Here is a 15,571-nt window from a genome sequence, read left to right as displayed (position 1 = left end):
GAAATGGGACTTTGGATGCGATTAGGTACTTGCTGAATAGGTAGGGAAAAGAGAAGTGCTGTTTGGAGTTTGTATAAATACATTTGATTGTGCAGCTTGTAGCCCTATCACTCGTGGAATCGGCCTCACTGGAGAGAAAGCACGGCGTTGACTGCGAATTCAAAGTCATATAGGTCACTTAACATCAAGCTCTGTGTAGAACTAACAGGCTGCTCCACTACATCCGTTTGTTCCTATTATGACTCTCTCAGGAGAAAGGGGAACAGTCAAAGGTGCTCTGTTATCATTCAGTACAAATGTTCAGGACACATTCTCATTCAGAAAACAAACAAACAGCGTGATTGTTTGGTTTTGAGTGAGTGAAAATTGGTGCCATTTTTACATGTTGCAGAGCCAAAAGACAAGCGATTACGCAGACTGAAAATGAAAGTGTTTGGGTGAAAATAGCACTCCCCAGTGAATTGCATAAAAGTGTGTAAATGTGTGTGCAAATCCTTCACTAATGCCCCCTTTCTATGACTCCCCCTCCACCCCCCTCCCCACCCCCCCACCCGCGTGCTTGCGGCCACCACTCTCCCAGCCTCTGTCGCCCCGTGATCTTATCACACCTCTGCTGATTTCATTTGACCGTCGCCAGCTAATCAGAGACCAACATCTGGATGGTTCCCATGGCAACCGGCAGGACCAAATATTCTGGGCCTTGAAAGGTGGGTCGAGGTCTGGGAGGGGGGGGAGTGTTGGGGGCTGCAATGAGAAATGCACCGAGATTGACAGCTTTGATGGACAAAGCAGAACAGAGGCCTGAATGGCGCTACACTGCCACTGTGTTTTCTATGTGTGCATATGTGTGTGTATGTGTTACCTCATTTCCCCTGAGTCCATTGCCCATCCCATGGACCCAGTGGGAAAGGGTGGAGTGGAGGGCTGTTTGTTTGTGATTCCGTGTATGTGTGAGGGAGAAAGAGTGCAGGGATATAGATGGAGCTATTTTCTAACTGTACCAAAGGGCTCCAAGCAGCCGCAACAGTGGCTACAGCTTATAAATACATTCATACACACAATAGTTTCTTTCCAATAGTGGGAGAGAGGAAGTGCTCTGAGCAGTGTATGGACCTCTGCCGCCTCCATGCTGAGTCACTAAGAGCTTTATGGCTTTACCACAGCCTTATTTAACTTACTTAATAACCGCAGCTGCCGGTAGACATTTGTTTTGCTTCCTTGTCCTTAAGATGTAGCTTTGTCGTTGATTATTTGAGAGACGGATTCCTATTGGATTGATCAGTGGATTGACTGATCACTTTACCTGTTAATTACTGTCACTGCCCTTCCTTCTCCTCTGGTCCGAGCACCCTTCCCTGCACTGGTCTGCCTCTCTTCTTCATGTATTAATTTACCAGGGTCCATTCAAGTTAGGCTCCCCAGGGCAAGTAAAAACCTCATTTAGCACAGCCTGCTCAGCCAAGACGGGAAACGCCAGGCCCCCTCTGCCCTAACTGGATTAAGAACCAGCCAACGGATGGGCCGCGGGTCAGAACTCCCACACCAAAACAGAGCAGTAGGATGTGAGGGGACCAGTGAGCAGTAGTGGGGTGGAATGGTAACTCTTTTCCATTAAAGAAAAAATGAGTCGGAATTGTATCATAAGTTACCGACAACTCATACGTCACCCTGGAGTTTATGGAAATACTTGGTATCTTCTAGGATTTTTGTTAAAATTTCCAAAGGCTCCAAAGTTAAAGTAAGGAAGAAAATCCTTAGTTATTATTAAGTTAAGAGGTTGATACTATTGGATGGCTCAGCTGCCAGGGTTCTTAGTTACACCAAGCCCTGGCAGCACATCACCTCCACCCTCATCCACCTTCACTGGCTCCCGGTTAAGTCCTGTGTCTCCTACAAAATCCTCGTCCTCACCTACAAATCCCTCCATGCTGTTGTCCCCCAGAAATTATCTCCTTCACCCCTATACCCCATCCCGGAATCTGTTCTTATGTTCTTATGTTTTTCTCCATATGTGTAACCTTGGGTCCCCTGAAATACACTATAAAAATGCAACATTGTTCTTCCTCATAGACAAAACAGTAAGAAAATGTATACTCATTTCAAATAAGATTTTCTTTTTTTTTAGCATTAACGTTTTTAGATCAAACATGCACGTTTGTTTTTAAATGCAACAAAAAGCTTGTGTAATCCCCATTGCACTTTACCTAAAAGGGAATTACAGTATGTTTGGGTCTAAGTGACTAATGTGAATAAAAATCTTGGTATTGAGCAAGAACGCTGTATCCGGCAGCCGCGAATTGAGCTGCAATATAATCCTGTAGGGCTAATGCGCACCGTCAATGTACGTTCACTAAAAGTGGTTGTTTTTGACACAAAGGCATGAGAAAATAGACCTCAATAGTCCCGCCCACAGCTGGTTCCGGAAGTAAGAATACAATACAATTTCTCCATGAAATCATAACCGTCGATGGTAGACTTAAACCCAGCTACGACATGACTTGGGGTGTTTGTATATGCTCATATAGACGCCAAAAGTTCATGGGGCACCAACCTTGTTTTGAGATGAATGTCTTTTATTCGCGATGTCTTGGATAAGTACTTCATTAAACTCCCATATTTAATATAAATGCTCGAAACATCAAAACATTACATTGCGGACATTACATTTTTTTCACTTTAAGTACTTTTCACTTGTCCTGCACCTGCCAGAAGGTGGGATGTGCACACAATTACTTTTATAAATTAAGTACTTCATTACCCACAATCCTAACCGTAACAGCAACGTCTCTGATTTGTCCAACTCATTGTTACCATAGAAACGTTTACCGTACCCGCGAAACCGCGAACGGCTAGAGCGAGCTTCTGCCATTGAACTCTATGATAGTTTCCGAGCACGGTCTTGTACCTTTGCCTTTTTTGCCGTTTTCAAAATGTTTTTTGTGCCGAATCAAATGCTTTATGGTCACCATTCATCTTGTAGCTGGTTGGCTCGGTTCCAGACTTAAAACTCTTTATATAAGCAATTTTCGAAACGTCAATGAAACTGAATGAAATTGAATGGGGAAAAACACTTCCGGAACCAAAAAATACTAAAATTCCCCTTTAACAGTAGTCACATTTTAACAGCAATCATTCTGTTGGTCACAGTGGTACAAGTACTTCATTATTTTGTACCAGCAGAATCATCCATGTCACATACAATACGAGATGGGTGTTACACAGGAATAAAGCTATTTGAAAGCGTTGGGTTAAGTGTTTGAATGATCAGTGTCATAAACAGACCGGTATGTAAGCTCTCATCTCATTGTCCCAGCCCTCCCTCCCTACCTCTCTTATCTGGCTCTCTCTTGTGTCACATTTTAAGACTATTCTCTGATGATTTACATGTCTTTTCTAAACAGGCAGACCAAGATCACAGATCTCCCCAGCACAACCCCTAACACAATTATCTCCCTGTTAGATATTAGTCACATGGGACATTAAAGTGTTTTATTACATGGAAAGAAATTTGTTTTTTTTTTATCCACAGTGATTCATTTGTTATTGCTGTTAGTCATCTGAATGTGTGCTATTGGTTTCATAAGAAGAACTCATTTAAACTATCAGACTTTTTTTCGGTAAGCGTACCTGATGTTTTACTTTTGCTGTAGCTACACAGTAAAAGCACTATGGTGCTACTCTGATTGACCTTTTTGAGTGAATGAGGGGACTGGAGTTAAAACTAGGTCAGGGCAGTACAGAATATGTTTTTTAAGACAAGGTTTTAGGGGGTAAAGGTGGGGTTAAGAGTTTAAAGACAAAGACAGGGTGGGACGTTTCTCAGAGATCACAGCATACCAAAAGAGAGGGAGGCAGAGATGGAGGGAGGGAGACATGTTTTAGTCCTACACTAACAAAAGTGATGTTTGATCTGTCAGACGCAGTAATTCACAATAATAAAATGCGGTTTCATCTCCTTCCCTTGACTTTCCTTTTAGTTTGTTCCCTAAATCAATCTCCCTGTTTCCTTGCTGAGCTCTTCTTTTAGAGGTCAACAGCCTATGAATTTATGTACAGTTTATATTATGGTCCCTGAATGTGTGTATGGTGAAATACAGATAATTTATGATTATGATTATTAAAATCACTTCTATAGCAATTACATCATGGTCATCTACCAGTTTAAACTGCTTAAAAATCTAAATAGTATGTGTGATATGCTCAGAATCAGATCCTATCATATGAATTATATTATTGTTAGTTTATTTCCAAGTAGTAGCAACTCAGTCAATAACATGGTGCCCCAGTTGACAGTTGTGGGTACTTCCTCATTGTTGCCATGCACTATTGGTCAATTTGAATCAATTTGAAAGAACACATCGTTGCACACCAAAATACATCAGCCATGCCAACACCAGACTGGCCTTACAAACACTGCCGTTAGAGATAATACCCCAGGGATCCCAGAGTGGCTGAGGGTGGGGGAGAAAATGGGAAAAAGGGGGAAATGGGGAGAATGGGAGAGCCCAGAGAAAGTCATTGAGTATCAGGGGAGTTGTATGGATCCGTTATGGTGTAGCTGTAATTAAGAGGGACAAACAGAATGTGTAGAGGGAGTATAGTAGGGTGTAAATGCATTAGGGCCCCCTAACTACAGCCTGCTGGGATCAATAAGTCTCCATTCACATCAGGCTGGACAGGAGCTGTCCAGCTCTCTGAGTGCTGAGCCTCACTTTCTGCAGCAATAAGCCTTACTATAAGTCTAAGACTGCAGGGAATTGGTGAAAGATGTATAAAAATGTGGAGTATTGAGATGTAATATACACTGTGCATGCAGCTCACTAAAGGAATTCCATGTCTGACACCTGTTGAAGGCAGCAAAGAGTAGATTAGAACAGGAAAAGACAGCGGAACCAGCAGGGGAAGATAATAAAATAAAAGTGATCAGACAAGAGCAAAGGAAAGCGGGAGACACATTGAGGAGATGATGACAGGCAGAGAGAGGAGAACTGATAACCTTGCTGGCTTAAAAGCTTCCTCCGGAGCCTAATCAGGCGTCCCAATTACAAAGACAAGCTCCCAACCCCCCCCCCCACAACCCCACCCGATAAACAGCATTATTAATTAAAAGGCTCCAATTGAATCTGTGTCTGATGGACGAGCCTTGGGACGATTAGCTACAAGACCCGACAAAGGTTATTTCTGCGTAGTTTCAGATTCCCAGACGATCTCCACAGCTCTGTGGAGTAAGGTCTGACACCACAAATACATTTTAGGATAGGAGAAAAAACGCTCTGGGTTGTTGGTATTTCTTTAAACCAATTACAATCATCTTGGGCGGCGCTAAGCTCCGTACACAGTGACAGTGGCTCTGCAAAATTGTCTCGGGAAGGAACTTGTTTTGGTGGAACATTTGCACCACTCAAAAGAAAACGGCACATACAATATTAAATTAAGTTTACACAATACAGTAACGTGAGGTATTTAAATTAGCTGGATACATGGTTAAACATAATGTACTCATACCAGTGTAGCATTGCGTATATTTTCTCCATAGCAAATCCCCACCAATAGGTCCCAAAACGTCCCAGTTGATAGTAAATGCCCTTAACATATTCTTTGTAAATCTTTACAACCATTCCCTGAAAGAACCAAGCAGGCCTGCCTTGTTGCACCATCCACATTTTCTTCAAAACTTGCTATTTTCAGCCTGTAGCTTTCTAGTTGAAGTGTTTTGTTATTTCCTGTAGCGAAGTGATTTTGAGAACGGCAACACAAGGATAGCAACAAGTGGATTTCAGGCTTTACCCTGGAAATGTATTTCCGTTGATCCAGACTAATTTATGCATGATGGAATCTGTCGATAAAGGGAAGGAGACAAGTCAACACACTGATACAATGTCATACGCACTAAGAGGTGGACAAACACACAGGGTTTAAAAATGATCAGGTTCAGGCATTGTGCATTTTATTATTTAATTTATATAATACTTAATTAAATACATTGTACACATTTCTTTCAGGGCAACATTTCAAGCTCACAAATGTTGTGTTGCTCTAACCCCTGAACACACTGACAAAGCATTTATCTAAATATTAAATGCTCTATATATATATCACAAATATCAATAGCATGTAAGAAAACTGCTTAAAATAGGGAATATTCTATTTTAAAGTAAATTTAGCAATACCACAGTGTAGAAACTCTGTTAAAACCAAAAGTCCTACATTCAAAATCTTACTTAAGTAAAACTACAGAAATATTAGCATCAAAATGTACTGAAAAATAACAGTACTCATACCGAACGTTCCATTTCAGAATAAAATATATAATTGGATTATAATTATTGATGCATTAATGTGTTCATCACTTTAATGTTGCTGCTGGTAAAAGGTGAAGCTCATTTGAATGACTTTATATACTGCTGGGTAGTTTAATCTATAATAATACTTTTATCATTTATTAGTTTGAGTTCTATTAGAAATTAATCTAAATTTGTAAAGTAACTACTAAATAAAGTTATGAAAGTAAAGTAAAAAATTGAGTAAAAAATACAATATTTCCCTCTGAGACGTAGAAGTAGAAAGTAGCATAAAGTGGAAAGACTAATTAAGTACAAGTATGTCAAAATTGTACTAAAGGTCAGTACTTGAGTAAATGTATATATCTTCCTTCCACCTCTGGAGGTCAGTGCTAGTTACACAACACTACAGCTTTTTAAGATGTTTTTTCTTTTGGCCATTTTTGCCGTCATCTGACAGCTGCCAGTAGCGATAGGCAGGCGATAAGAAAACAAGGAAGATGACATGCAACAAAGGTACCCAGTCTGAATCAAACTGGTAACATTGCAAATACATGGTGTGCATCTTAGACGTTAAAACTACTAAACCTCATGGAGGCCCCCAGTACAGCGCTTCAAAACTTATTTTCCTAAGGTTCCTAAAATCTGTCATGTCAGTTCAGAGGTTGCCTAATAAAAATACAATACAAACAAATGGAAACCACGTGCAGCCAACAAAAGTCCTTAGAGTGCATAAGTATATGTTTTAATTCTATGACAACTGAGTGGGCAAACTACATTGTTTTCTCAAAATCGAACCTAGTAGCTGTTGGCTAGTAGCTAAAATATGTTAAACTATCTTCCCTGATAAATCCAAGCAGCCGTGTCACTGATGCATTAAAGTATCAGTTCCTGTTTCAGAATGTTATCCAATGTTTTTTTTATTTATCGGTATAATTTTGTCAGAAAGAAAGAAAGCTCATTCTAAAAACAAAAACAAACTTTCATTATTTTTTACTATTGAAATGCCTTTTCTACTTTTGAAGCTGCAGATATATGCCAGTGCTCTGGTTAGAACCTGCATTAGAGTAGAAGTTTGTAGGCATGAAGACTCAAACTCTTACTACTTACCGTATCACCACTTTTATTACCACGTGTATTTAAATTAGACCAGGACTTTATTGTTTAATCCGTGACAAAGCCTGATACAATGTACTTTATAAATATATCATAATTTTGTTAATAAGGAGTCAAAGAAGGAGTAAACCAGTAAAATAATATAACTATGTACATTTAATCAGGTAGTACAACTTTGAGCTACTTTATTTGAGTATTTCCATTTTATGCAACTTTGTACTTGTACTCCACTACATTTCAGAGAGTAATATATATCTTTTTTCTTTTTCTTTTTCTTTTTACTCCACTGCTTTTATCTGATAGCTGTAGTTAGACTAAATTGTATAGATTAACATTTTACATGCAAAGGATTCAGTCTGATCATCTTAAAAAATATGACCATTTAGTCACACACACTCATGCATCAGTGATAATAATAATCTTATAATATCAAATAAAATAATGGAACACTGACAGGCAGTTTTTTGGCCTAATTAGTGCTTTTAACGATACTTTACGTACACTTTTGCTGATAAAGCATTTTTCAAAGCAGGGCTTTTACTTGTAGTAGAGTATACTCCGCTGGAAATTCTATTTTTGAGTCTTCTTGTTTTCCTCTCATGGTATAAACAATATTTTCAGGTTTATCATTGTATTTTATGTTTAATAGACATAACTGGCTAATGGCTAATAGATTTTCAACATCAGTTTAACCCGTCTTATGACATTTATCACATGGATCCTGTGCCCAATTTTTGTTTCATGCCTTCATTCTACAGCAGAGATTAAAACATGCATTGTCACAGTTGGCTTGCACCTCTCTGGGTGAAAGTTTTGCGGTACCTTCATGGGGAGGTATGTAGACATGGCTTGGCTTGGCTTGGCTTGGCTTGGCTGGGACGCCCCAGCTCTACCCCTCCACCCCCCCTCCCCCAGGGAGCCCTGGGGGATCAGATAAGACCTGGTTCCCAGATCAGGGTCAGATTGACAGTTGAGTGCCTGAGGAAGAGTGATGGGCTTGGGATTGAGATTGGAAGGAGGGTCCCTTAAACTGGAATGCCCCTAAGGGACCACCAGAGCACACAAAATATGTTGACCATAATGATTACTTGACTGGTGATGATTTAATAATAATAAAAAAAAAAGAATAGACATAATTGTTATATTACAATTTATTCAGTGTCTGGCTGAGTCTGGATTCGATTGTGGAACTGAACTGTTGTTTAACTTTCGCTAATTAGTTTAATTGTGTCCAATTGGCTCATGCTTGTGCATGTCAGCAATAAGATATTTGTAGCTGATGAGATTGGAGCTTGACAAGAAAACTGATGGTAATTAAACTCTCCTGGGACCCTTCCTCACCTCCTCCTGTTCCATGATAGAACAAGATAGTTCAATAATGAGAGCTTTCCCACCTATGTATCAACCATGGATGCACCAACATGTTGGGTCAAAGGGTAGATGCAAGGATTTTATCTTAGGACAACCATTCCATGTGAGAATTCAGAGACCCCCCCAGGAAAAAACGAAATAGCCAAATTATCTTTTAAAATGAGACACGTATGGTTGATTCTAATCAACAATAAATGTAGCATGTTGTGGGTGTTAAGTAAACTTCCTGATTACAAGTTGTGACTTTGTGGTAATCTGCTCTTAAATAGATTAAAACATATTTGTTTTAGATAGTAAATTATAGGCATAGCTTTAGCTTGTAAAGTTCATGTCATATAAGAGGGGATTGTATTTGCCGTTATATTTAAAAGCAAATAAAAGGATATTCAAGGTTGCTAGAAATAGAGGCGATGCCCTCTCAAGGACATCAAGTACTCCTCCAGGGCTTCTGACTTAACCAGAGAAATAATGTTGCTGCAGACACAGACTGCATTATTGTCCTTAGCCTGCAGACAACCTTTCACATATTTTCCCTTTTGGTTGATGGAGCTTTGAGACTTTATGTCTCTGCTCGACACATACACAGACACACACACGCACTCGATTATATACACATGCTCATGCCCCTTACAACCGTGAACTGACCTATTAACCCAGTACACAGCACCATTTACATCCAGTCACTGTTACATGCCATAACACACACACAGACACACACACACACACACAAATGATAGATATTGCACTGTACACAGACAGAGCCATGGACATGCACATGTGTTTCCCTCTGTCACACACGCGGGCAGAAACACACAAGGTGTTGGTCAGACAGACCAACTGGCTCTTTGGCTAATTAGAGTTTGTGGCCCTGTGTGGCCCCGCTCTGACCCCCCTGTAGCCAAGGACACCACTGAGCCTCCGCTTTGATACATTTGATACGGTTTAAGTGAGGAATGAAGACCTAAGCCTGTTTACATTTGAACTGGATTAGTGTTGCTGGGCTGGGCAATATATCGATAGTATATCCACATTGATGTATGAGAGTAGATATCGTCTTAAATTTTGAATATCGTTATATCTTGATATGGCACAAAGTGTTGTCTTTTCCTGGTTTTACAGGCTGCATTACAGTAAATTGATGTGATTTTCTAAACTAACCAGATAGCTGTTCTGTTATTTGCCTTTACCCACTTAGTCATTGTATCATTGGTGTATGTATTATTGGGGATTATTTATCAAAGCTCTGATTGTGTTAATATTTTGTGAAGCACCAAAAGTCAACCCTACAATATCGTCGCAAAATCGACTTAGATGTTTTTGGTAAAAAAAATATCTTATTTGATTTTCTCCATATCACCCAGCTCTATCGTTGGGGTGACAGTGCAGTAACGAGAGAGAGTGAGAGTGAGAAGGAGAAAGCAGAAGTATTGGAGGACATGAAAAGTGGAATCATTTGCCTTTTAGTGTAAACTTAAGCAGCTGGTAGTGCCAGTTTGTTTTTGCTTTATTCGTCATTTTATTTTATACATTTAGCCTTTTTTTCAGTTGCCTATTTTTTGTTCAGCGTGTTGACATAAGTTCAGGATGTTGTTTCTGCAGTTTGTCTCTTATAAAAATAAACATTTTGAACTATGTGTCTTTAGTTTTAGTTTTGTGCGTGCGCAAGTCAAGGCCTGTCTGTAGGGAGTGTGTGTTGCATCCAGTGCAGTAACCCTCTCAGTCAGTGATTTGGTTCACTGTTTATTATGGGTATCATTTGGTAATGTATTAGTAAAATGGGTCTCTGCACATTATTGTAATGGAGTGACTAAGAACAGGAGAAATCTGATATCTCTCTGTTTCTGTGTGTATGTCTTGTTCTTTCACTTGTTCTTTTCCTCTCTTTTGTCGTCAGTCCGTCCCCCCTCCTTGCATCGTTCTCTCCCTTTTCCTGAAGTAATGATTTGATGTTGCTAATGGCTTCCTAAATTTTGTAGAAAGGGCAGAACCAGCGCTGTCTAGAGTTTCAGACGTTGGAGGTCTGCCAGACAAGGAGGGGTAATAGGGGGATTCAAGCAAGCCAAGGCTGGGTTGGATAGTGTAGGTAAGGAGGTCGAGTAATGAGTATAGGGATCAACAGAGTGTTATCCTAATAATGGCTTCCTTTCAAGATATTAATATATCCTGTTGTTCTGACATCCATTAGTGCCAAAATAGAGAAATCCCCCTAATAAATCAAAACGCTTAAAGCCTAAACTGTCTTCTTTCTCAGAAATATTAATGGCAATGGAGTCGTCAAGGACAAACCATATAAAACAGTCTGATTCATAACCAGCATAAATTAACTTGTCATGTATGAAAACAAGTAACAAATCATAGATTTTGGTAAAGCTGGAACTCCAGTAAGTAAGAGATAACATTTTGCCTCAAGGTGTGTCTGGCCACAGCCGGGACTAACACACATGGACACACAGCCTTGACGCTGCCAGTAGAATGGACTCTATTGTTGGAGTGCTCTACTGCTCATTCAACTTAGCCCACATGAAAGAAGTCAATGGAAGGGAGAATGACCAATGAATGTGTTGGTGCTTGTAGTTTACATGCTTGTACGTCTGCTTGTGTGTGTGTGTGTGTGTGTGTGTGTGTGTGTGTGTGTGTGTGTGTGTGTGTGTGTGTGTGTGTGTGTGTGTGTGTGTGTGTGTGTTTGCTTGTTTGTCACATGATGTCCTGTGGCAATCCCTAACTAACCGTGCAGGCGCCAGCAGAAGGTGGGGAGGGGGGGGGGAGAGACGGGCATGAGAAGAAGCAATGGAGGAAAGAGGAGCTATGGAGCCGTGGAGGGGGGCACTCTGGCTGACTGCTGTCACATGATGTGCATAAAATGAAGCTAAACTACATTCAAACTGTTGAATAACTGCGCAAATGACTCATGACCTGACTTAGCACTGTGTAAACATGGGGCTTCAGTTCAGCGTTCTGAATAAACTGCCACATCAGAGGATACACTTCTGTCAGCTCTGAGAACAGAACACATTGCATGAGTTTAACATTTACACCCAGTAAAGATCTAATTAATCAATTATTCCACACTAGATCTGCCTCGGTGATAATGTGTGTGCGTGTGCGCGCATGTGTGGGCGCGCGCATGTGTGTGTGTGTGTCCTCAAAACTTGGATCTGCTGCCAGTATTCAGTATAGAGCCTGTAAAGTATAATGGAGGTATTAAAAATACTTTATGGAGGCAGGGCATTTCATCACTGTCAAATTAAGAATGAAACATTATGCCAAGGTGATATTTCTGAGTAAAATGCCCTAGCTGACAGGAGTCCAGAGTCAGTGGACAAAGCATGGACACAACAAGCGATTAGCACAAAAAACGGCCAAGAGAAAACAGAGTGGCTGTGTGTGGCTCTTTATCATAGAGGCTTAGTAATGCTGTCATATCTAATGCTCACACTCCATTAATCACACAGCCTGTATGTGTGACTGGGCTTGCGTGTTGTATGGCACTCTGGGAGTGTGTGGGAGACTCCGTGCGGCTGAGGTGGTAGTGTTTACCCAGGGCATAAGCAGTGGTTGGCCACAGGCCTGGTACGCCTGGCCATGATAGGCCACTGTGAAATGTGGCTGACAGAGGCAGCCTGTTGCCCTCTCCACACTGTGTGTGTGTGTGTGTGTGTGTGTGTGTGTGTGTGTGTGTGTGTGTGTGTGTGTGTGTGTGTGTGTGTGTGTGTGTGTGTGTGTGTGTGTGTGTGTGTGTGTGTGTCTGTCTCTGTAGTCTGTAGTGTGCTGTCTCTTTGCTGAGCATGCATGCTTTTATGTGTCTAAATTAATTGTGTGTTTCATTGACTTTACTGCGTAGTTGGCATGTACAGATTGCCTCCGTCTTCAATGTACAGATCTTTATGTGTCAATGTACAGAGAGCAACCACTAATCTTCATTGTATTTCTTCCAGCAGACAGCAGAATGTGCTGTTCTGATGCTGAAAGGAACAGTGGCCATGTAGCTAATGGTTGTATAGTTACAGAAGAGGTTGGGAGAGAGAATGGTAATAGGGTGGGAAAGGGGAAATGAATCAATGGAAGGCCCTGCCATCCCAGCTTATTCAGCAGGCCTCTCTCCCCTCGTCTGTCGTCTATTTCTTTCCCCTCTTTTCGTTCTTGAGCTCTTGATCACTTCTCTTTCCCCTCTCCGCTGCATTCCGCACAGTTTTGTCATCCTGCCAAGGAAACGAATCAGAGAGCCTTCTCTCAGCCACCACACTTTTCCTTTGTCTCACTCTGCCTTTTCTCTGCCTCGGTCCGCTCGTAGTTCGGTCTGCACCCTACTGTCTCAGCACACTTCACTTTGACCCCCCCGCGCGGCCTATGATGTCACAACGGGAGCAAGGGCTGTTGGGAAGTGACCCGAGGTTGAACGAGCTTGTGTCCAGCGAGCATTTCTGCCGTCTGAAAGGGTGTCATAAACTGCTCGTTCTTTCCTTTCAGGAGAGTGCTTCCCTTGTTTGGAGAAAGTGTCTCCTGTTTCAAGAAGTCAGTTCTGCCCTTTTAAAGAGTTTCAAAGTGGCTTCCTGATTCCCTATTTTTCTTCAAAGCTAATTCAATGCGTCTGTTCGTGGCAGTTATCATGCTACAGAGCTTGTTATTTGCACCAATAATTGAATGAAGCCATTTACATCACTGGCTTTTAATTAATTTTCATGCGTTGTTTTCTTTTTTTCGAGATGATCTCCAGTCAAGCATGCAATGGTGAAATGTTTTAATCAGACGGGTAAATGGAATAATTCTATCAGTCAATTTGGTCTTGTCTTTATTTTTACATGGGTGATTAACCATGTTACCAGTTGTTCAACTGGCAGGGTGGATTCGCAGGATTAGATGCTCTGTTTGTGTGTGTGCATGCATCAGTGAGTGTGTGTGTATAATGCATTTGAAAGAGTGTGTGTGTGTGTGTGTGTGTGTGTGTGTGTGTGTGTGTGTGTGTGTGTGTGTGTGTGTGTGTGTGTGCGCATGCGTGTGTGTGAGATGCCATTAATTAAGGTTTGGCAGGCTAAAAGTCAATCAGTGACATAAACGTAGCACAGAGAAAGAGACTCGACCTTACCAGAGCAAGAGAACAGAGATAATATCTGCCCACATGACCTTTGGCCCCTTTAACAACCTGACCCAGCAGAAGGAGGTGGTGGGATGTGTGAGATGTTAGAGAGGATCACTTTACTTGTTTGCCTGCATATTCCCTTGTATACGTGCCTGTATACGGATGTGTTTGTGTCAGGAACAGTGTACATGTAGGCAGAAGCTGTCTATGACACTTAAACCCTCTCACAATTGAATCTGTCTATATTCTTTACAACCTTTAGTGCTGTGAGCAGCTCGGTTGTAAACGTGTCGCTATGCCGTCTCTTTCCCAGCTCTTATCAGGCCAGATAGCCCTCAGATAGAAACTCATACCCGCACAGTCAGAGGCTCAGCTAGCCACAGCAGCTGATGGAGCTGATGCAAGGCCGCTATGACGACAAGAGGACAGGGCCTTATCTGTCGTCATGGTAATGGCCATGATGGAATGATGACAATCTGCTTTTGGCTTCATGTTTTCTTACAGGGCAGCATGACTGCCAAAACGTACACCTGTACAGGCATGTAAGCACAGCATGATCAGGTGTATGATATCCACACGCATTAAAACTGCAATTACAAGTGCTTAATATCGTGCGTCCGTAACTGTGTTGGACGTGTTTGTCTCGAGCGTCTTCTCAAGGCAGTCGACACAGACAAGCAAATTATCACGGTCATGCAGAAACCGCAGGGAAGTGAGTTTATGTCGCTGGCCCGTTTTTTGACTCATCGAGCTTTCGCCGCGGTGTCTTTTCTTTCCGACAAATATGACAGATGCATATCAAGCTGTGCAGTCTGCTCAGGGGAGATAAGGACCAGTTAGGCGCTGGGGTTGCAACATCCCACTGAGCCAATGAGTGAGCACAACGCCTTTTTCATACCGATCCTGAACAGATAGGCCTGCAGTGCGTGTGTGAGTGAGTGTATGCATGTGTGATGCCACTGATAAATTCTGTCTCCACTGAATTCTGGCATCTACTGTCTAATGGTTGCAGGTCTGCACATGTCTCCTGTCCTGAAACTGGCGAAACAAAAGTTAAACAAGGAGAGACACTTGAAGAGCCGGTTGTCCGTCCAATACATTAATGTTAAGGTTATTGATGTAATACATGATACAGATATAGTCTTCCTGACCTTGCCTATCAAAAATGAGAAAGTGCAACACTTCTGCTTATTCTGAGAAAATAATCAAACATTGATACAGTAATAGATATCAAAAACTTTATTTATTCCTTTTTGAAACACAGTGTTGCCCCTGATAAATATTGCTTTCATCTTTGTCATCTCTCTCCAAAATGTCCCTGTGGCCCCTTAGTGGTTTATTCCCGTTATGCTTTTATAAAATGAGGCACACTGTGTTTCATTGATTGTTCCTTCTTCTTAAGACTGTGTGTGTGTGTGTGTGTGTGTCTGCCTATCTGTATTAACAAAGCCATAGACCTAACAAAATATCGTACTGGAGATTAACATTGAGAGAAGTTGTCTAGGAATGCCCTCAACTCATGCAGTGTTTGCGCATGAGTGACAACAATGAGCAGGGCTGAAATGAGGCCTGGCCAACCTGTATGCAGAAGTGTATTCTGAAAGCCAGCAATGTAGAGGAACCTGAATACCTCAATACATTAGAGGTCAATAAGAATGTAGTAGTAGGCTTAAAAGTAAATTGAGGGCAGCCTCAGAACGGCTCTGACACTTAATCCACTGCACAA

This window comes from Perca fluviatilis, chromosome 4, assembly GCF_010015445.1.
Source record: "Perca fluviatilis chromosome 4, GENO_Pfluv_1.0, whole genome shotgun sequence".
NCBI lineage: Eukaryota > Metazoa > Chordata > Actinopteri > Perciformes > Percidae > Perca > Perca fluviatilis.
Note: the sequence above shows the minus strand (reverse complement) of the source record.